Raw genomic sequence first — 23,426 nt, 5'->3', positions numbered from 1 at the left:
TAGATGAGGACAAGGGCCTCTTCCCAACAACCCTGGCCGTTGGTTGTCGGGGTCTGCGGGCGGGGGGCTTATCGGAATCCGGGAGCCCCCTGTAATAAGGGGGCCCCCAGATCCCGACCCCCACCCTTTGTGAATGAGTATGGGGTACATGGTACCCCTACCCATTCACCTAGGGAAAAAGTGTCAATTAAAAAAAACACACTGCACAGGTTTTTAAAGTAATTTATGAGACAGCTCCGGGGAGGGTCTTCTTCCGGCTTCGGGGGTCTTCTTCCGACTGCGGGGTCTTCTTCCGACTTCGGGGGTCTCTCCGGTTCTTCTCCACTGTCTCCGGCCTTTTCTCCAGTTGTTTGACCTGTTCTCCGCGCTCTCCGGGTCTTCTGCCGGGCTCCTCCGCTATCTTCTGCTCTTTTGCTGCTCTTTTGCTAGCGGAGGAGCCCGGTCTGCTGCCTTCTGCCTTCTTCCCTCTTCTCTTCTTCTGATGTTGACACAATGCTCTCTCCGGCTGGAATGCTCTCTGTGCGCTCTGCTATGGCTTATATAGGCGGTGACCCCGCCCCCTTATGCCGTCACAGTCCCTGGGCATGCTGGGACTGTGGCGTTTTAGGGGGCGTGGACACCGGGTGATGTTGACCACACCCCCTAAAACGACACAGTCCCAGCATGTCTGCTGTCTGCTGAAAACGGGTCACAAGAGTGCAGAACGAACTGCACTCCTGTGATCCACAAGAGATGTACAGCCAAACAAGCTTTGGCTGTACTTTGCTTTTAAATAAATTGGAGGTAAAATGTGTGACCATGTAATCTTATGGATCTACAGTATATGATAGCGATGTACAAATTCCATACTGAGGACCCTAGCATAGGGAAAAAACTTTTCTGTGAAAGAGAATTTAAAAAGACACGTGGCCATTCACTGAAATTGGAAGAGAAGTGGTTTAACCTTAAACTGCGTAGAGGGTTCTTTACTGTCAGAGCGGTAAGGATGTGTACTTCTTTTCCACAAGCACAGGTAACAGCAGAGAGCATCGATAGCTTTAAAAATCTATTAGATGGGCACCTTAATGATCACAACATACAGGGATATACAATGTACTATTGACATAAACACAAGCACACCCACACACCACGGGTTGAACTTGATGGACTGGTGTCTTTTTTCAACCTTACCAACTATGTATCTATGGAACTCTTCACACTGATCCATTCCTCTGCGTTTAGTAAAATCCTGCTTACTGCATTTTTGGTGTGGTAAAAAAAATGCACCAAAAACGCATCTCCCCATTGAAATGCATATAAGACGTGGCAAAAACATATAAAAAAAAATGCACTCGTGGTTGCATTTTTGATGCGGTTTTTGAGTCACATGTCCTGTGCAAAATGCACCGCAAACACCCCAAAAACACAATAGGAACGTATATGATCAGTGTGAAAGCGCCCTTAATGTTTTAAACACCTTGTTTCTCAAAATGTATGTACATGACGGTGACCATATTTGTGTATTCCATGCACATGCTATCCTTTTTTTTTTAGCAGTGCTGTCCAGTGGTTGTGCCTTTCTAACAGTGCAACTCACATGTGTTAGATCCCTTTCACATTGGGGCGGTGGGTCCGTTAGCAGTAAAGCGCCGCTAGTTTTAGAGGTGCTTTTCACCGGCTATGGGGGTTAAAAGTATCCATGTTGCAGCGCTTCCAAAGTGCTTTTCAGGCACTTTGGAAGCGCTGCCCATTCATTCCAATAGGCAGGGGTGGTGTAGGAGCGCTCCTGCTGCTTGCAGGACTTTTTCTCCCGTCCCACAAGCGCACCGCCCCAGTGTGAAAGCACTCGGGCTTTCACACTGGGGAGGCATGAGAGGCAGTTTTCAGGTTTTTTACAGGGGCTATTTTTAGCACTAAAATGCCTGAAAACAGCTTCATTGAGAAAGGGGTCTTAATCACATTTGGCTGAGTGAAAACAATATACTATCTATGACTAAAATTATATTTCATAATTTTTAGAGTAGTTAGGCTAATTGCAGTGAAAAGGAGAGTGACTCTACGCATTTGTAAAGGGAATATAATAATGGAAATATAGTATAAATTATGAAAGATCTAAAAATACTTTTTATATAGTATAATAATAACAGTTCAGAATATGTATTCCATCAAGTTTTCAGGAGAAAATTGAGGCGGGCACGCTAAGATCTTTTTTAGTCCCAAAGTATAGACTATAGGCAGCTCAAACAAAAGATGAGAATTATGACCCTGAATATACTGTATTTAAAGTGTATGTTTTTCCTTTGATGTGGGAACAGTGAATAAATGCTTTCACCGCTGTAGTGCTTGTTTGATTATGTGTGATAGCTGGGAATGCTATTGCAGTGTCTATATTTGGTTGCAGTGAGAAACCTGGTTCAGACATAGGGCATGGAATATATTCAAAATGTCAAGAAATCATGCTGTGAAAAAGACATTTGAAGTGAGCTCTATGTTCTTGTCTGTATCTCGAGTGTTTCTTGTTCCTATTCTTACCTATTCTCTTTCTCAACACAAGGAAATGTTCAAATAAAGAAGGAAGACAGATTTAATGAATGGAAAAAATGATGGCAGTGAATGTGCCTGCTGCTAAAAATTTAAAAAAATATATATATTTTTTTACATGAAATATTGATTGATACAATTCAGGACTCTAATAAAGGAAATATGATGTACATTATCACAATGATCCAAGGTGCTCCACTAGTTGGAGAAGTAGAGCTTTAGATGGAGCACAGCCTCCAAAGGTGCATGCTTTTAGATAAAGAAACATCATCACCAGAGACAGAAAAAGCCATGATGCTTAGATGAGAACCAAGCTCACATAGAAGTACTACAATTCTAAATAGGTTCTGTTTTAATGGAAAGCAGTCTTGTTGCTAAAATGCAACCACGTTTTTACAGTTTAAGCGTTGCCAGAAATGTGCCTTATTGGCTGATGAAGGGGATATTTCTGCTATGAAAATTCTTCACAGTAATGCCCTGTACACACGGTCGGACTTTGTTCGGACATTCCGACAACAAAATCCTAGGATTTTTTCAGAAGGATGTTGGCTCAAACTTGTCTTGCATACACATGGTCACACAAAGTTGTCGGAAAATCCGATCATTCTGAACGCGGTGACGTAAAACACGTACGTCGGGACTATAAACGGGGCAGTGGCCAATAGCTTTCATCTCTTTATTTATTCTGAGCATGCGTGGCACTTTGTCCGTCGGATTTGTGTACACACGATCGGAATTTCCCGACAACGGATTTTGTTGTCAGAAAATATTATATCCTGCTCTCAAACTTTGTGTGTCGGAAAATCCGATGGAAAATGTGTGATGGAGCCTACACACGGTCGGAATTTCCGACAACAAGGTCCTATCACACATTTTCCGTCGGAAAATCCGACCGTGTGTACGGGGCATAAGTTACCTCAATGAGCAGTTCATAATCTTCTTCTCCTCTCATTGGACACTAAACTGAATTTCCCATTGGCCTCTGATTGGCCATTGTTGGTTATCAGTCAAACATTTGACTAGACATATGGTATACATTTTGGCTGAGGGTTCAACATGTATACACAGAGAAGAAGAAAAGATCATAAATGCAGAACAGTGGTTGCACATACATTAAAACTGATGCAAAGTAATCGAGAAGTGTAGAATTCTGCAGGCTCAGAATTCTCCTTGGAGCTTAAAGTGGTTGTAAAGACTGAAGGGTTGTTCCTTAATGTATTCTATTTATGAAGGTATAAAACCTTCAGTGTGCTGCTCCCCCCTCAGCCTTCCTAATACTTACCTAAGTCTGATCTCAATCCAGCGATGTGCACAAGACCCGAGGCTCTCCTGGGTCTCTCCCTCCTGATTGGCTGAGATGTAATAGCAGGAGTCATTGGCTCCCACTGCTGTCAATCACAGCCAGTAAGATTGGGGGCAGGGCTGAGCCATGCTCTTTGTGTCTAATTGGCGCAGAGAGCTGGTTTAGAAGCGAACAGGCACAAGTGGCTTGCTATGGGGGCACTCAGCAAGGGAGAGGGGCCCAGAGCACCGGTGAGGGACTTGAGAAGAGGAGGATCAGGGCTGCTCTGTGCAGTGCACCACTGCACAGAGCAGGTACTTATAACATGATTCCTATTTTTTTTAAATAAAAAGTTTCCTTTACAATCACTTTAAAGAAACATTTTCCTTGTTTGATGCTTATAGAAGTCACTGCCAAATATGAGCTAATCAGCTTGTAAACAACTCTCCAGGCATGAATACTAAACAAATACTCTGTTTTAATAAGTCCTAGTAATTCTCCCACTGGGCACTGTCATATTGCCTCTCAGACAGCATTTAGAAGGTTAGATAAATCTAGGTAGAGGAGTAGCAGGGATTTTTACGGTGCCAAGAAAATCCAGAAAAAGTTATTGTTTAAAAAGTATATAACTTAATATTTTATTTTAACAGATTCAGGGTTAAAAAATACATGAAAAAATATTCACAAATATGGTGGTTGCATAGAGCAGGTTCGTATAGAATAGGTACATTCACCCAACATATTTCGCTTATTGCTTATTCAGAGGATGTGCGAATGGAAACAGATAACGTGAAAAACAGAGGCGGAGGGTCAGACTCTATTGAGCGGTGTCATGTCACCGTAAGACTCCCTGCGTTGTATATCCAGCAGTCGGTCCAAAGTCGCCTTTCATTTCACTTCACGCTCTGTTAATATACTGCTTTTATCGCACCCTTCTGTCCTCTATGACTGCACTTTGTCCATATTAAGTTATATACTTTTTAAACAATAACTTTTTTCTGGATTTTCTTGGCACCGTAAAAATCCCTGCTACTCCTCTACCTAGATTTATCTATACATTTGGGATGAGGTGCCATTTGATTGGGTGTTTCACCATTAATCAGACCAACCTTGTGTCTTGTGTATTTAGAAGGTTAGTTACAGCCTACATGTCAAAGACAGACTGGGCAAAAGGTATATATATAATCTGGGAGTGGTTGGAGATGGGGTTGAGGACTATGGGATGTTTAGTTTGCTTAGGCTCCACATTTTGGGTTAATGAAGGATTGTGTCTAAAATAGTTGATGGAGTAAATAATGTAAGTACCACTGTGTTTAATTGCTTGGGTGATAAAAAGGGCCACTTTAAAAATGTTTTCAAATTCAACGAAGATCTACAGTACAACCAGTGCTGGGACAAGGTCATCCAGAACCCAGGGCAAAGATGCCTAACTGCGCCCCCAACCCATTCATGATGTGCAAGCTTAGGGGAACCTATGGCCAGCAGTCACTCGTTTGTCAAAATCACAGAAGGAAGGCACCCCCATCCCTACAGTAAACCATTGCGCCCAGAGCAGCTGCCCCTCCCACCCTCCCCTTGTCCCAGCCCTGAGTACAATTGCTACTTTTATCTAAGGCCAGGTGGCTACTTTGCTGAGAATAGTGAAGTATTGACCTAATGTAAATGTAATTATAATGTTTTTTGTTCTGCATTTTGAGAGTCATGCCTACCTCCACTTTGTTCTGTTAGGAACAGAGGACTGAACATGCTTAAAAGTGACCTTGTGCCCTGCAGTAGGCATGAACTAGGTCAACAACTTGGTGCTCCTGTCTAGCAAAATATGTCACACTGATTGACATGCTCTTCATTATGATGGCAATAGCAGGTGCACTGTTATCTAGCTCAACATTGTCTGTATAGATTCTGCGTGACTTTACTTAGCAGACCCAAGAGGTGTTCGCAAGGGATCTCTACATCTTCTCTCTGAGAAATTAACAGTTTCTACTGTCCACCAGTAGAAGGGCACAAACCACTGACCACCCATTATAAAGGGGCACTTACTCTTGACTCATGCAATATGTCCACTGCACTGTACAGGCAGTCCCTGGGTTACAGGTTCTGTAGGTTTGTTCTTAAGTTGAATTTGTATGTAAGTTGGAACAGTTTACAAGTGTAATTCCAGCCAGAAAAAATCATTTTTACGTTTTTTGAATAGCATAGGGAAAGGTAACCCCTATCCTATAACATTTGTTTTGCTGTCTGTGCCCCTGTTCAGAAGATTTCACCTCACTTTCTGTCCCAATGACAATTGGATTTTGAAATTTTAGGCTGTTGGTTGTTGGTGAAAACAAGGATTGGGGACAAAGCTTCAGCGGAGACACCTTTTTCCCAAGATAACTCTTATAGGAGTAAATTTCTCTTCCTAGGTGTAGATTTCCTCTCACTTTCTGTTTTCTCTTTGTTTGTAAGTAGGAGTTGTATGTAAATTGGATGTATGTAACTGGGGGACTGCCTATATACAATGTGTTACTCTTTATGTTACACAATCCTGACTACAATAATCTATATGCTATGTTGTATGTAACATAGTCATGTCTACTGCACTTTACTGCATATGCTATGTTGCATGTTACATACTCTTGATCTCTGCATTTTATATACTATGTTTTACATTACCTTATCCTAATCAAAATGTTACACGTTAAGTCCTGAACATAGCTTTTTAGATGCTTTGCTTATGTTACATATGTAGCACTAACTCTCGGTGCAGCTGCTGGTTTAAGCGGGCTTGTTACCTTCACTCTCGACACCTCTGTTTCACCGGCACCGGGTCTAGGGTTCCTTTGAGTTTACCTCTGGACGATATAAGCACCAACACTTGAGTACGTTTTCAATGCTTTATTGAACCAAGTAACGAAGGAAGTAGCAGGAAAGAGGTATGAGGGAAACTGCAGGGAAGCTCAAATACCTTTCTTTAGGATTCTTGAGAACGTCCTTTAAAGTTGAATATTGTAATCAGACACAATCTTTGCTCGTCTGGATAGGCCTCTCTCACTTGCCTAGCAGCCAGTACATAGCACGAACAAAAGTCTCTGCCACAGACTTGATTGAAATAAACTCGTACGATCCTCTGCCACAGGATGTATTGGTTTAGCGGTGAACGTCAGACACAGTACTTGGACCTCTAAGCCAACCCGGCAGTACTATGCTGTAGAACTACTTTGGGATATGTCCTCCAACCGAGTCACCAGGCCCCTCTCCAGACCAGCACTCTGCATGATCCTTCCATGATGGGTCCTCCCCTGGGATCTTCTCGGTTGTCCAGCTTCTTCACTCTGGATAGACAGCTCAGGACCATTCCTCGGCTGCTGTGGTAGGCCCCAGACAGACTTCTGGGCCCACCCATGCCCCGCAGCCACGTGGGCCTCCGGAACGGAGGACTGCTGCAGTTGTCCCCCACTTGCTCTATAACGAGAACTCAAGGACCATTGATCGTTCAGTGCTTTGCCCCTTCAGCGCTCACTTAAGCGCTGGGCTGTGGAGGGGACGGGAGCAGTTGGCTCGGGGTCTCAGCGGTGTGCTGAGAGGTTGAACCAGCTGTTGGTCAGGCATCTGGGTGGATCCTGACATTTCTGTCAGGATCCCTGCAGAGCCTGGACCAGCTCTGTGACATCAGTGGACAGTGGACTTTAGCCTGCTGATGGCTGAATCGGGGTCACAGAAGCTACAGCAGAAGCATGGCTGAAAACGAGCCCTAAAACATGGCGTCTGTCCCATGGGTCTGTCACATGGCAAACATGGCGTCTGTCGGAGGACCACCTCCACCCAGTTGTCTCCGGGACAGAGGAGCACCGAAACGTTGCCCTTCCAACACCAGCCAATGGTAACAACGACACCCACTGGCTCAGTGTGGAACCACACGCAACGTCAGCCAAGCTGGAACAGAGGCAAAACTGACTCCCCCTAACGAGCAATTCACTAAATTTACCTATCAGATGGTAGATCATAGATCTACCAGCGCTACACATACAGTAGATTCCTGCACTGGATGAAGTATGCTGTACATTACACAGTTCTAGTACTTTAACCACATGCCGACTAGTGCACGACGATGTATGTCAGCACAATGGCATGGCTGGGCAAATTGATGTACAGGTACATCCCCTTTAAATTTCGGCATTGTGGGCGCACGCCCACTGCATACTCCCTAACCGTGCCCGCGGGTCCCGCGGACTCGATGTCCGGCAGGGGCCCGCGATCGTGTCATGGAGCAGCAGAACGGGGCGATGCCTATGTAAACAATGCCTAGCAACATCGGGAGTAGTGATCTCTTACATGTTCTAGTGAGACAATCCCCCCACAGTTATAATCACTCCCTAGGACACACTTAACCCCTTAATTGCCCCCTGGTGTTTAACCCCTTCCCTGCCAGTGTCATTTATACAGTAATCAGTAAATTTTTATAGCACTGATTGCTGTATAAATGACAATGGTCCCAAAATAGTGTCAAAAGTGTCCGATGTGTCCGACATAATCTCGCAGCCACGATAAAAATCGCAGATCGCCGCCATTACTAAAAAAAAAAAAAATTAATAATAAAAATGGCGTAAATCTATCCCCTATTTTGTAGACGCTATAACTTTTGCGCAAACCAATCAATATATACTTATTGCAATTTTTTTTACCAATATGTAGAAGAATACATATCGGCCTAAACTGAGAAAGAAATTTGTTTTTTTATATATTTTTTGGGGATATTTATTATAGCAAAAAGTAAAAAATATTGCTTTTTTTTCAAAATTGTCGCTATTTTTTTGTTTATAGCGCAAAAAATAAAAACCGCAGAGGTGATCAAATACCACCAAAAGAAAGTTCTATTTGTGGGGAAAAAAAGGACATCGATTTTGTTTGGGTGCAACGTTGCACGACCGCGCAATTGTCAGTTAAAGCGACGCAGTGCCGAATCGCAAAAAGTGCTCTGGTCAGGAAGGGGGTAAATCCTTCCGGGGCTGAAGTGGGTAAATTGGTTGTAAATTCCCATAGATGAATTGTATATAATAAGTCTTACCTATAGGTACTGTAAATATCTCCTAAACGTACACCGTTTAGGAGATATTTACTTTATATGCAGCCAATTACGTCATTGGTGCATGCGCTCTGAAGGAATGGCCACCTGTGCCATTCCTTGAGATTCCTGTGCCGGGAACGGTGGATCCCCCACGCATGTGCAGGAGTGATGTCAAGTGGCTCCGGCCAATCGCACAGCTGGAGTCTGCGGACCCGGAAGGAAGACGGGTGAAAATGGAAGTGGCCTCTAGAGGTGACAACGTATCGGTGGAGGAGCTTCGTTTGCAGGCAAGTTTCACATAATGTGCTAGTATGCGATGCATACTAACATATTATGGCTTTACTTTACCGGTCAGAAACAAAAAAAAATTCAGCCTGCAGTTTACTTCCTCTTTAAGACTCTGTAAAAATGATTACAAATAACATTTTGGTTGAGCGCTTAATATTGGTTTCCTCACTCTAAATATTAAAGAACATGTTCTGCTTTTAATGGTTGAATGTTTCTTTATGCAGTTACTTATCACAAAAAAAGTCAGCATACCTCATCTAAATCTATAGCAGGAAACAGGGGAGAGAGATAACTCTCTAAAAACATCACAGACTTTAAATAGCTCTGCTTTATTTACAGTGGGGATTTGAAATTTGTTCATAGGTGTGAACTGATGCAGCAATGGTGTCAAGATCTTTTAATTAAATGAGTTATGACAAAAAATGCAAAGATCCGAGCCATAAAAACCAAGATCAGAATTGACCCGATAGAGGAGATGTCAACATCAGTGGTGGTTTACTTTGTAAATATAAAGGGCCTCAAGTACGGCCCTCAACATGTCCAAAGTGTCACATAATAGAATCTGTACTGCAAGATAGGTGGCATCTTGGTGCAAAAAAAAAAGGACCTGCACCATTATTTCAAGGTAGCACTCTACGAAGCACAAATGGTTCACTCTGTGCGCTGTGGTGCACAAAAATAGGCTATGTATGTGTATTGAGGTGTTATTCAAAATAAATTGTTCCGTTCATTGAGGTTTGTTTTCTTTCTGCCTGGTGTTCAACGTGTCAGGCTCTGCCAGTGCTTCAAACAGCTAGCACAGCCAAAGACACCATGGGCTGCACAGAGTGCTGGTGGGCCGCATGCAGCCTGCACGCATCATGCTGGGCAAAAAGGATCTGCACAGTGGTAAAGCAAAGCAATCAAACTATTTGTGTGTATGGCTCTCCTTTTATCTCCAAAATTATTTTGAATGTGTGTATAAGTGAGAGCCTTTATAATCCTCAGTCTGTCTTTTGAAGCGTTGTGTATCTGCACAATTAGCAAATGTCTTGAATGTTGATAGTGGCTCTCTGAAATGAAGGGATGAAGGGTATGATCTGAGTTCACTGTAGTTAAGACATTCAGCAGCTATCAGGCTGGACTTAAAAGGAGGAGGGTTGCGGCTCAAAGTCATCATGCATCTTTGCAGCTTGACGTTTGTAGTGATCTATCAAATTGCATCAAAAGCCCCGGGCTTTAATTTTCCCACATCACCATCTGGAGATGAACTTCACAGTACAGTAGGATTTTATTAAGTATGTGAAAATAATTTATTAAGTTTTCAATAGCAGCCAAACAAAAAGTATATCTTAATGCATCTAATCAAACTAAACTGAAACATGACTAAAGCTATGGTTTAGGCATCAACATGTTTGTAACAGATTTATCATTTTTGACCAGTTTGTATTCATACACAAAGTTTTGTGCTGTGGTATATTAACCCCTTGACACCGTCAATATGCAGATATGCGGCCTCACTGGACTGGCCTTTTTCCATGGGGCCACATATCTGTGTATTTGTCTTTGTGATGGGAGCACGCTGCACAGCACGCTCCCAGCACAGGGACCGGGGTCTCAGCAGGAGCCCTGGGTCCCGTACTAACGATCAGGACCCAGAATTCCTGGTTTCGTGTCACCTTATCACTGTGATGGCCTTTGATTGCTATCACAGTGATCAGTCACTGTGAAGCCCATCCCAATGTTTCTCTCTCTCTCTGTGAATGGGGAAGAAAGATACATTGTATCTCTCCTTGCAGATAGAGAAAAACAAACTGTATGTAAAAAAAAAAAAAATAATAATAAAAATAAAATACAAAAATAAATAATAACTTAAAAAAATACCCAGAACAAGATCTAGGTCTAGCCAGGGTTAGTGTTTGGGTTAAGTAAGGGTCACAGATCAAGGTCGCGGTCAAAGATCATGGTCAGTATATTTTGGACAGGATTTTTCTTTTTATTAAAACATTTTTTAAGTTCGTGTCAGTGTCAGATAGTGTCAGTGTGTTTTAGGTAGGATAAAAAAAAGCAAAATGTGCACTATTATTTCTGGACTGTACTACAGGTACAAACAACAAATAACATACACATGTGTGGTATCACTGTGATCATCGAGAGCAGGAGGATTTATTTTGGGCTGTTCTATGGTGGTAGGTTATGGTAGTAACAATAAATATACAGCTAAATTTAAAAAATAAATGCATCTTTTAATATTTTGGGCCATTTTTTCCTTTGACAATAAAAAGAAAATCAGGAGATATTTATTACCATTTACCACCAAATGAAAGCCCAATTTGTCCTGAAAAAAACAAGGTATAATCCACCTGGATGCACAAAGTAGTTGTGACGATATGTACAGTTTTACTAACACATGTCAAAGTTGCAAAATTTTTTGCCTTAAGTTATACTTTAAGTAGTGGATGCGTATACATTATTTTTTTTACTGAATAAGGATATCGCTTAATGTCATTTTAAGGTTGCTCTTTTAGGCATTCCAAATGGTAAGTTTGCCAGTTTATGACCACACAGTGTCTGCAGCTGGTTATTTTGTGAAATGTGTCCTGCAAGTTTCCTATGACATTTACAGAATAATGCAGACCTGGTTGCTGACTGCAGCTAAAAAAAACACCTGTTATGCACATGGCGTTCAAGACTACATGAAAAACAAATACACTGATGGAAAAGCTGATGCGTGCATACTCTAAATGAGGCTGCTCCTATTTTGGAAGGTGCATGTTTCTTCACATAAGGTACAAGTGAGTCCTGTGATATCATTGACACTTCTGTCAAATTCAGCGTTGGAAGATCTAAAAAAAGTTGTGGGCATCAAGTTATGGTTCACATGGCTCAGGTCTTCCACAAGTATAGAAGGTGTTGAAGCACAGTGCATAGGGTAGTTAGTCAATGAAGATAAGGGATGAGGTAAACAGCTTAGGCTAACAATACACTGGAAGAATATCATTCGAAAACAGTAATTTTTGAAATGTTCATTTGATTTTCTAATTATTAGTGTAGTCAAATCAATGATCGTTTTCGACTGCAGTGATGAGGAATATGGAATTAGAAGGATGGAAGTTTTTCTCTATTCTTTCTTATCTTTCTCTATTCTTATCTGATTGAACAAAATTGTAAATGTGATTGTGATTCCCCTTCAGAATCATGTCCACTTCAATCTATCCTGAAATCAAATGTTCAAATTCGCAATATTGTCATGGTAATATTTTTGAGGACTTTCATACTAAATTTGTATAGTCTTTGATAGTGTATGGTCAGCTTTGGGCAGATGGTGATGTGGGCAGAAATGGCAGAGAAAAATTTAACGTGCATGGACACAATGTAGATAAGATATTGTGGAGCGGATTTTGTGGATGGTGGTCATTCAGATGAAAGTGGGAAGACAGTGTGACTATGAGTGACTGTGAGTAGTGAGTGCTATGAAACCGAGAGCAGGCATTAAACACACAGTATGGAATTCCTTTTGTTTTCATGGTCTTTACAATAACCTTTTGCTGGAGAAAAAAGTGTCATAACTCTTCTTCCTAAAAGGTGTTAGCAATTACCACGACCACCTTATATTTGTACTAATGGCGTGTACACACGGCGAACTTTTCGATCGGACTGGTCCGACGGGACAAATCCGTCGCACAATCCGACCGTGTGTGGGCTTCATTGGACCTGCAGCTGACTTTTTCGAGCGAAAATCAGACGGACTTTAGATTTGAAACATGTTTCAAAACTTTCCGACGGACTCGAGTCCGGTCAAAAAATCCACTCGTCTGTATGCTAGTCCGATGGACGAAAACCGACGCTGGGGCAGCTATTGGCTACTGGCTATGAACTTCCTTATTTTAGTCCAGTCGTACGTCATCACATACGAATCTGTCGGACTTTGGTGTGATCATGTGTAGGCAAATCCGTTCGTTCGACAGTCTGTCGGAAGTCCGTCAAAAGTCCGTCGAAAGTCTGTCGGAAAGACCGTCGGACCTTTGATGCCGGCATTATGTTTTATGTTTTACATTATGTGTACACGGCATTAGAGTCTTCTAAATATGACTTGCAAACAATTCCTTCTGAATAATGGATGGTAATCACTCCCCTCCCCACCCAAACATACACACACATCCAGCAATTCACTGGTTAATCTCATACAATGAGACGGTTGGCATGTGCATACTGAAGTCCAATGGTCTTTAAAAACAATCCTGAGGACAGTTAACTAGTAATTTTAGCATCGTATGGTGATAGTATCCAATTAAGCCACAAGTATTTTTTTCTTCCGCTGAAAAGGTGTACTTTATGTTTTACATGCATCTTGAATAGCAATTTAAACTAATAAAATAAACATGTCAGTGACCTGCTAATGCTTTTTGACAGACACTACAATTGTGCGCTAATGTCAAAAAGTACACTCAGTTTACCCTTATCTGAGTTCCACAGAGCTCCTTACAAGTTATATAATCAACCAGAGTGAAAATGACAAATGTTCACCAAGTTTGACCTAAATAGCTGTTAAAATTCTGGTTCACTGCTACCATAGGCGAATCCTGTGGTTTTTTTGATTTCCTTGCTAATGTTTGTGCAAATATGAGCAGGAGAAGATTAAAGATTTAAAGGACTAGGCTTCCCTTAGAAGAGAATTTTTTTTTTTTTTTTAAATCATACTTACCTTACTTTAATCATACTTACCTTTAATCACACTTACCTAATGTATACGCATGTAGCATTGGTCTGATGCTGCATCTGTCCCTCGCCAGCTTTAAGACCGCTGATCGCTTGGTTCACTTTTGATTGGTTCACTCCCCCCCCCGCTCACTGGAGCACTGGGCTGTGAAGGGGGCAGGAGAGGCTGGCTCAGGCTTTCAGCGGCTTGTTGAGAGGCTGAGCCAGGGGCCGATCCAGGCTTCTGGGTGGATCCTGACCATATGGTCTTGATCTTTTCCCAGCCTGGACCGCCTCTGTGACGTCACTGGACAGCGGGCTTCAGCCCACTGTCAGGTGAAAACGGGTCACAGCAGTGCAGAACGAACTGCAATCATGTGCTCCACAGAAGAAGTACAGCCAAACATACTAAATATTGGCTTTTCTTGCTGGGTTGGAGATTTGTGGCTTTCATTTTATTTTACATTTATAGGGCCCCTATTTTACGTAATACAGATTTTGTTTGCAAGGCTGCAAGGCATCCCTTTAAAAAAAGTTGGCTTTTGTTTCAGGAGTAGTATTTTGAGGATTTTTATATCCTTTGTAGGATTTTTATTTATTTTATGTTAGGTCCTTTTTTAATGTCAGGGGTGCTCAATGCGCAGCATTCAGTTGATACCAGCCATCTGTTCTTGGAGCTGCCTTTTATTTGCACATTGTTGCATTGTTTGAAAGAAGAAAAGGTAACTGCAAGAACTGTGTGGACCGAAACCACCTCACATAATATTAATCATATTTATAGCACCCTCCCTATAACCATAGATAAAATAAAATTTAGACAAACACCAGCTAGTCGTAATATTGCTAATAAAAACTGTCTTCCTGCTGGCCAATTTAACACTGCTGTATCCTCTGTAGCATTTGAACTCTTGTAGTAAAGCCCCAGACTGTGCTCTTTGTTTCTAGTAATTTACAGCGATGCATTTCAATGGTTTCATTTTAGTCTAACCAGTAATGTTATTATAAAAGTTATGATAGTAATTGCCATTTATTTTATAATAATTCTCATTCTCTTTTCAGTTTTGGGTTTCTCTTGCTATGTTTCATGAGAAAATGATGAAATTAAACATCGTATTTACATTTTACACAATTACATTTACTAGCAATTTAATGTGCATCTGTCCCTCTTTTTCCTCCAGTTGCCCTTCTTTTTGGTCTGATGCACAAACCTCAAATAAACTGTATTTTTTAACTATCAAAAATATTTTTACTGCTTTAAACTGTCAACAACCTACAAATTATTGCATTTGTTAATTTCAAAAGCCAGTTTACAGGTAAAGTAGCAGTGAATAAAGCACTTGTTAGTTTTACCAATAATTTTTTTGCATATTAATTGTTCATAGTGAGTTCAAATTGAACATGTTTTTTTTACCTACATCCTTTTCCTGAAAGCCATACTTCTTTCCAATCTGTCAGAAACCTCCTGCTGGTGCACATGTAGACGCACAGGCACACTAGCCACAGATCCTGGCCACTGTTGACCTATTTAAACCTGAGTCTTTCATGGTATCCTGTCTGGATGGTCTTTAACTTTTACCCTTGTGACCTGTGTTGTTGAAAGCCTGCTTGATTTTGCCATCTGATTTTGTACCTCACTAACAGCATGTTGCTGACCCTTGTGTGTCGCTGGACCTGCTTGTGCTTCTGCACCTACATGCCCGGCTGTTACTAAACTCAGCTTTCAAGCTCAAGTTCACTAACCCAGCTTCCTGGCACCTGCACCCTTCCACTGCCCTAGTAGTCCCTGTCTCTACTACCAGTGGTGCTTGGATGGAAAATGTGCAAGAAGCCTCCCTCATTATCTCATCCCTCATCATTTCGAGCTCCACTGGCAGTTACGTGACACAATCTAAGAAAGTTGTGAGGTATGATTTTATGTGCATTTAAAATGGATAGTTTTAAATCTATTTACAATAAATAATCTTAAACACGTATATAAATGTCAGTTTATGGACAAATTTAGCTTTAGAGAAACACTGCTGGAAAAACTTTGAGATCTGCTGCCTTAAAAGACCGTTTTTCAGACATACAGTATAAAAATATTATTGAAGCTAACGTGAGATTCATGTGATAATTCAGTTTTCTCCAACTTTTGTGATAAAACTACTTCTAGGTAGGCATCTAAATAGACCTTACATTATACATACAGGTCTTGAATATATCTAACTTAGAAGTAATATGACCCATCTATGTTGACCTCTATATTTAACAGTTCCATGGTCTACAGCACTGGTTAAACCCCTCGGGGTTTGGCCAGCTGTTAAATATTAATATTTCACACCTTACTCATTCTTCTGACATGGGCCTCTTAATACAAATCACTCATGTCTGGCAGATACTATGATTGATGGATTTTATAGCACATCAAATTCTGAAAACTTCTTGGAAACAGATTACTGGCATATAGCCTCACTAGCCCATTAAAAACAAACAAAATAAATAAGTCCTACATATACATTTGTAGAAATTGCTGTAATCAGAGCAGCTATTTCTTTTGAACTACTAGCCTTGGGTTTCATCCTGACATTCTCTGACTGTAGCTTGGCTTATACAATTTTATTAGAAGTTCCCCCTCTTTGGTGGTAATGTTTGATGTGTATCTGTGTATGACTATATTGTGAAGATGCATATTTCAGTGGCCACTTGCAGACTGTTGCAGGCAAAATGTACATCAGTAGGGATGAGCCGAACACCCCCCTGTTCGGTTCGCACCAGAACATGCGAACAGGAAAAAAGTTTGTTCGAACACGCGAACACCGTTAAAGTCTATGGGACACGAACATGAATAATCAAAAGTGCTAATTTTAAAGGCTTATATGCAAGTTATTATCATAAAAAGTGTTTGGGGACCTGGGTCCTGCCCCAGGGGACATGGATCAATGCAAAACAAAGTTTTAAAAAAGGCTGTTTTTTCAGGAGCAGTGATTTTAATAATGCTTAAAGTCAAACAAAAAAAGTGTAATATCCCTTTAAATTTCGTAGCTGGGGGGTGTCTATAGTAGGGACGCATGTTTCCCGTGTTTAGAACAGTCTGACAGCAAAATGACATTTCAAAGGAAAAAAGTCATTTAAAACTACTCGCGGCTATTGCATTGCCAGTCCAACAATACACATAAAAGTTTATTGATAAAAATGGCATGGAAATTCCCCACAGGGGAACCCCGAAACAAAATAAAAAAAAAAAACGGCGTGGGGTCCCCCCAAAAATCCATACCAGACCCTTATCCGAGCACGCAACCTAGCAGGCCGCAGGAAAAGAGGGGGGATGAGAGAGTGGCCCCCCCCTTGAACCGTACCAGGCCACATGCCCTCAACATTGGGAGGGTGCTTTGGGGTAGCCCCCCAAAACACCTTTTCCCCATGTTGATGAGGACAAGGGCCTCATCCCCATAACCCTGGCCGGTGGTTGTGGGGGTCTGCGGGCGGGGGGCTTATCGGAATCTGGAAGCCCCCTTTAACAAGGGGACCCCCAGATCCCGGCCCCCCCTGTGTGAAATGGTAAGGGGGTACTTGTACCCCTACCATTTCACTAAAAAACTGTCAAGAATGTTAAAAATGACAAGAGACAGTGTTTGACAATTCCTTTATTTAAATGCTTCTTCTTTCTTCTATCTTCCTTCATCTTCTTCTTCTTCTTCTTCTTCTGGTTCTTCTGGCTCTTCTGGTTCTTCCTCCGGTGTTCTCATCCAGCATCTCCTCCGCGGCGTCTTCTATCTTCTTCTCCTCGGGCCGCTCCGCACCCATGGCATGGAGGGAGGCTCCCGCTCTTCTCTTCATCTTCTTCTCTTCTTCTCTTCTTCTCTTCTTCTCCGGGCCGCTCCGCATCCATGCTGGCATGGAGGGAGGCTCCTGCTGTGTGACGTGTCTCCTCTTCTGACGGTCCTTAAATAACGGGGGGCAGGGCCACCCAGTGACCCCGCCCCTCTCTGACGTACGGGACATGACGGGACTTCCCTGTGGCATTCCCTGTGACGTCACAGGGAAGTCCCATCAAGTCACCGTGCGTCAGAGGAGGGCGGGGTCACCGGGTGGCCCCGCCCCCCATTATTTAAGAACCGTCAGAAGAGGAGACACATCACACAGCAGGAGCCTCCCTCCATGCCAGCATGGATGCGGAGCGGCCCGGAGAAGAAGATGAAGAAGAGAAGAAGAGAAGAAGATGAAGAAGAGAAGAAGAGAAGAAGATGAAGAGTGGGAGCCTCCCCCCATGCCATGGGTGCGGAGCGGCCCGAGGAGAAGCAGATAGAAGATGCCGCAGAGGAGATGCTGGACGAGAACACCGGAGGAAGAACCAGAAGAAGAAGAAGATGAAGGAAGATAGAAGAAAGAAGAAAGAAGAAGCATTTAAATAAAGGAGTTGTCAAAAACTGTCTCTTGTCATTTTTAACATTTTTGACAGTTTTTTAGTGAAATGGTAGGGGTACCATTTCACACGGGGGGGGCCCCTTGTTAAAGGGGGCTTCCAGATTCCGATAAGCCCCCCGACCGCAGATCCCAACAACCACCGGCCAGGGTTGTGGGGATGAGGCCCTTGTCCTCATCAACATGGGGACAAGGTGTTTTGGGGGCTACCCCAAAGCACCCTCCCAATGTTGAGGGCATGTGGCCTGGTAGGGTTCAGGAGGGGGGGGCGCTCTCTTGTCCCTCCCTCTTTTCCCGTGGTCTGCCAGGTTGCGTGCTCGGATAAGGGTCTGGTATGGATCTTTGGGGGACCCCACGCCGTTTTTTTTTAATTTTGGCTGGGGTTCCCCTTAATATCCATACCAGACCTGAAAGGCCTGGTATGGAATTTAAGGGGACCCCCATGTTATTTTTTTTTTAAATTTTGGTTCGGGGTTCCCCTGTGGGGAATTCCCATGCCGTTTTTATCAATGAACTTTTATGTGTATTGTCGGACCGGCAATGCAATAGCCGCGAGTAGTTTTAAATGACTTTTTTCCTTTGAAATGTCATTTTGCTGTCAGACTGTTCTAAACATGGGAAACATGCGCCCCTTTACAGGCATACTATAGACACCCCCCAGCAAAGAAATTTAAAGGGATATTACACTTTTATTGTTTGACTTTAATTATTATTAAAATCACTGCTCCTGAAAAAACGGCCGTTTTTAAAACTTTTTTTTGCATTGATCCATGTCCCCTGGGGCAGGACCCAGGTCCCCAAACACTTTTTATGACAATAACTTGCATATAAGCCTTTAAAATTAGCACTTTTGATTTTTCCCATAGACTTTTAAAGGGTGTTCCGCGGCATTAGAATTTGCCACGAACACCCCAAATTGCTCGCTGTTCAGCGAACTTGCAAACAACCGATGTGTTCGACTCGAACTCGAAGCTCATCCCTATACATCAGTAACTAGTATAGTTTCTTCAGAATACTGTAATGTGATGTAAATGTGTTTGGGCTTTCTTCCCTACAAATATGTATAAAATGGTTAAACTGGTTTATATGATCTACTAAGAACCACCTAAACAGTATTGTTAAAATATAAGTTTACAGATGACTGTAATGTTCAATATCAGATGTTTTGACGAGTAAAAAGACTCTTCCTGTTCCCAACACAAACAAAAGTTATTTGGGTTTGATGCTTGCTAATGAACGGTAAGTCTGTGGACTAGAAAAGGCAACCACTAATCCTACAGGGCTAAGAAGTTTTAAAAAAAGCAAGGCAATGGTGATAATGGTCTTAACTGTAACAGAATTCAGGTTTATGCTCTATGTTATGAGCAAAATATGGCATATGACTCCCTTTACTATGGTATTGTAAAGAGGTACTCTAAAAAATTTGCTTCTGCCTTTGTGGGATTATTGCTTTCTTAAGGTCATCATCAACAGCGGGACAATAGCTTTCTGCAATTTCACATCGAACAGCCCACCTTTGAAGCATTAACATTGTAAATATTTGATACCAAACAACAAAAACTACCATGAAACCTTATCATTGTCACTACTGTGCCATTATGTCACACACCACTCAACTGTGCCACTGTGATATGGGGTATTTGGGTATGTACGGGGTAGCAGTGCCTGGAGGTCTTTATCAAAGGGGCAAGAACTTAAGCACATGCAATGATAGGAACTACAGGTTCGTGGGTACTAGCTTGTGATGTGTAGGCTATTAGCTTAGGGGTCTAAATATAAAAAAATGCTTTGTAAATGTCTCTGCATTTGTACAAAAGTCAAGAGCAATAATCATAATGTTTGTAATATGTGTGAAATTCCCTAACATTTGCTCTTAGGAGAAAAAAGCTTTAAGAACATTTCACCAGGTTAGTCTGTAAGTTAGCCTGTTTTTCTGGAGATTCTACAAACATCTGAACAGGAGCACCAGGAAGGAATAGCCTTTAGCAGTGATATTCCTACCACTGCTAAATGTTACAGCGTTCTCCTCAGGGCTCTTGGTCGTTAGGGAGCCGGCACCCGACAGCTTCCTAACAACCAACAACTCATCCCCACCGAGCACATTCAGCTGTCAGATGGAGCTTCCTGGCTGACAGGTGAAAATAAAAAAAAAGGTGCAGGGATAGTGTGAAAAAAATCAGACCTCCCCAAAATTTATACTAGGCCTTTCGGGTCTGGTATGGATTTTTAGCAGGACCGCATTAAAGAAAAAACAAAAACAAAAAAAAGGCATGGAGTTCCCCCCAAGTTCTATACAAGACCCCAACTGATAGCTGAATATGTCGGGTAGGGATGAGGCCAGGTAGCAGGCATTCCTAAAAAGTTTATACATTTACAGGTATGGCTATGACCAGTGGAGGCCCATCCATAGGGAGCGCACGGGCACTGCCCTCTCAAGCTATTCTCAAAAGAAAAAAAAAGTGTTCACTTTAAAAGTCTCCAGGCGCTGGACACACAGCAGTCTATGGAAGCTTCCCAGCTTGCAATCAGCTTATTGCAAGCTGGGAAGCTGATTTGCCCATGTTTAGGGAGTGTTCGGGGCTCAAGCAATTTTCCCCCGAACACTCCCCACTCTACACTCATTTGTCCCTTTGGCTCCTTGTCTGTGTTTGATTGGCGGGGACCAGAGGATGGAGGGCAGTGCTTTTTGCGGCACTACGGCGTCACTTCCGGTTTCCCATCCACCACTCACGGAGTTATAGTGCTGTGAGTGGAGTCAACTGTGGGTGTGATGGATTGAGGAAGGCCTGAGGCGCAGTGCCCCTGTGAGTAACAGTAAGTGATGGAGCCGCGGGCCTCAGGCTCAGACAGTCTTCTGCACTGCACTCATCTCTGAGATCTAGGCTAGCTGCCCCTCCATTCCGCACACACTTCCCTGCGTGGCACTCCATGCAGTGGATGATCGCGCTGCATTTCTGGACTGGAGCCATCAGGGACATTTTAATTTGGGGATTATTTCTGATGTCATGTGTGTGTGTGTATATATATATATATATATATATATATATATATCTGTATAAACTACATAATATCCACAAACTGTGAGTACATCTGTCCTGTGTAGTGTATACAGCTATATACACCCACCTTCTTCCTTCCTGTATATAGACAGTCTCTATATACAGGAAGGAAGACGGTGGGTGTATATAGCTGTATACACTACACAGAACAGATGTACTCATAATTTGTGGATATTATCTATGTAGTAGTGTATACAGCTATATTTACCCACCTTCTTGCTTCCTGTATATAGAGACCTTCCTCCATCATCATTGGCTGAAGATATACATCATCTGTCCTGTTACTGTATATATAGCTGTATACAGGACAGATGATGTATATGTGCAGTCAGTGATGATGGAGGAAGGTCTCTATATACAGGAAGGAAGGTGGATGCTCTGTCATCCATGTGATGTCTGTTACCAATCCCGGCTGCACATTTGGGCACAGATGAGACCTCTCTGGTGGGCACAGATGAGACCGCACTGGTGGGCACAGAGGAGACCGCACTGGTGGGCACAGAATAGATCGCACTGGTAGACACAGATGAGACCGCACTAGTGGGCACAGATGAGACCACACTAGTGGGCACAGATGAAACGGCACTTGTGGGCACAGATGAGATGGCACTGGTGGGCACAGATGCGACGACACTAGTGGGCAAAGATGAGACGACACTAGTGGGCACAGATGAGACCGCACTGATGGCCACAGATGAGACCGCACTTATGGGCACTGGTGGGCACAGATAGGCTGCACTGATGGGCACAGATGAGACTGCAGTGATGGACACAGGCAGGTGGCGCTTATGGGCACAGAGAGGCAGCACTGGTGGCCACAGATGAGGCGGCACTGGTGGCCACAGATGAGGTGGCACTGGTGGGCACAGATGAAAGGGCACTAGTGGGCACAGATGAGACCGTACTGATGGGCACAGATGAGACCACACTTATGGGCACTGGTGGGCACAGATAGTTCCGCCAATATTGTGTTACTGATTAGTAAGTTACAAGCAGTTTAAGTAAGGGGTATCAAGCAGCACTCGCAAATTGTCAGTACATCTGTCCTCAGTAGTGTATACAGCTATATACACCCACCTTCTTCTTTCCTGTATATAGAGACCTTCCTCCATGCAGGTATACATAATCTGTCCTGTTACTGTACATATTGCTGTATACAGGACAGATGATGAAGAATTGTTCTTGCCAAACCAATCTATGAGGAGGTGAGTTGCCATCTAGATAAAGGAAGGCCCATAGACGTGGTGTATCTGGATTTTGCAAAAGCTTTTGACACAGTTCCCCATAAACGTTTACTGTACAAAATAAGGTCCGTTGTCATGGACCATAGGGTGAGTACATGGATTGAAAACTGGCTACAAGGGTGAATTCAGAGGGTGGTGTTAAATGGGGAATACTCAGAATGTTCTGTGCTGGGTTCTGTGCTGGGACCAATCCTGTTTAATTTGTTCATAAATGACCTGGAGGATGGGGTAAACTATTAGATAAGCACCTGAACGACCACAACATACAGGGATATACAAGGTAATACTGACATATAATCACACACATAGGGTGGACTTGATGGACTTCAACCTACTATGCAACTATGTAACTATGTATATCTGCAGTCAGTGGTGGTGGAGGAAGGTATCTATATACAGGAAGGAAGGTAGCTGTATAGGGCTAGTTGTATACAGGACAGATGATGTATACCTGCATACCCTGTTCTGTGAGGCTGAGCTATATACCTTGATCTGTAATGCTGAGCTATATACCCTGATCTGTAATACTGAGCTGTATACCCTGATCTGTAATGCTGAGCTATATACCCTGATCTGTGAGGCTGAGCTATATACCCTGATCTGTAATGCTGAGCTACTGTATATACCCTGATCTGTGAGGTTGAGCTGTATACCCTGATCTGTAATGCTGAGCTGTATACTCGTGATTCTGGGACTCTGTCATGTGATGCTGAGCTGTATACTGACACTATGGGTGGAAGCAAGTGAAATACAAGGGACAGAGTGGGTGTCTTATATAAGGGGTGGGGCTTATGAGAAGTTGGAGGGCTCAAAAGGAAGAGTGGGGTCTGACCCCCCCCCCCCCCCCCCCATCCTTATACTTCACCAGCCGCCACTGGCTATGGCACTGGTATTTATCAATGAAATTA

This window comes from Aquarana catesbeiana, linkage group LG05 (genome assembly GCF_042186555.1).
Source record: "Aquarana catesbeiana isolate 2022-GZ linkage group LG05, ASM4218655v1, whole genome shotgun sequence".
NCBI lineage: Eukaryota > Metazoa > Chordata > Amphibia > Anura > Ranidae > Aquarana > Aquarana catesbeiana.
The sequence above is the reverse complement of the archived record's forward strand: the minus strand, read 5'-3'. Positions refer to the sequence as shown.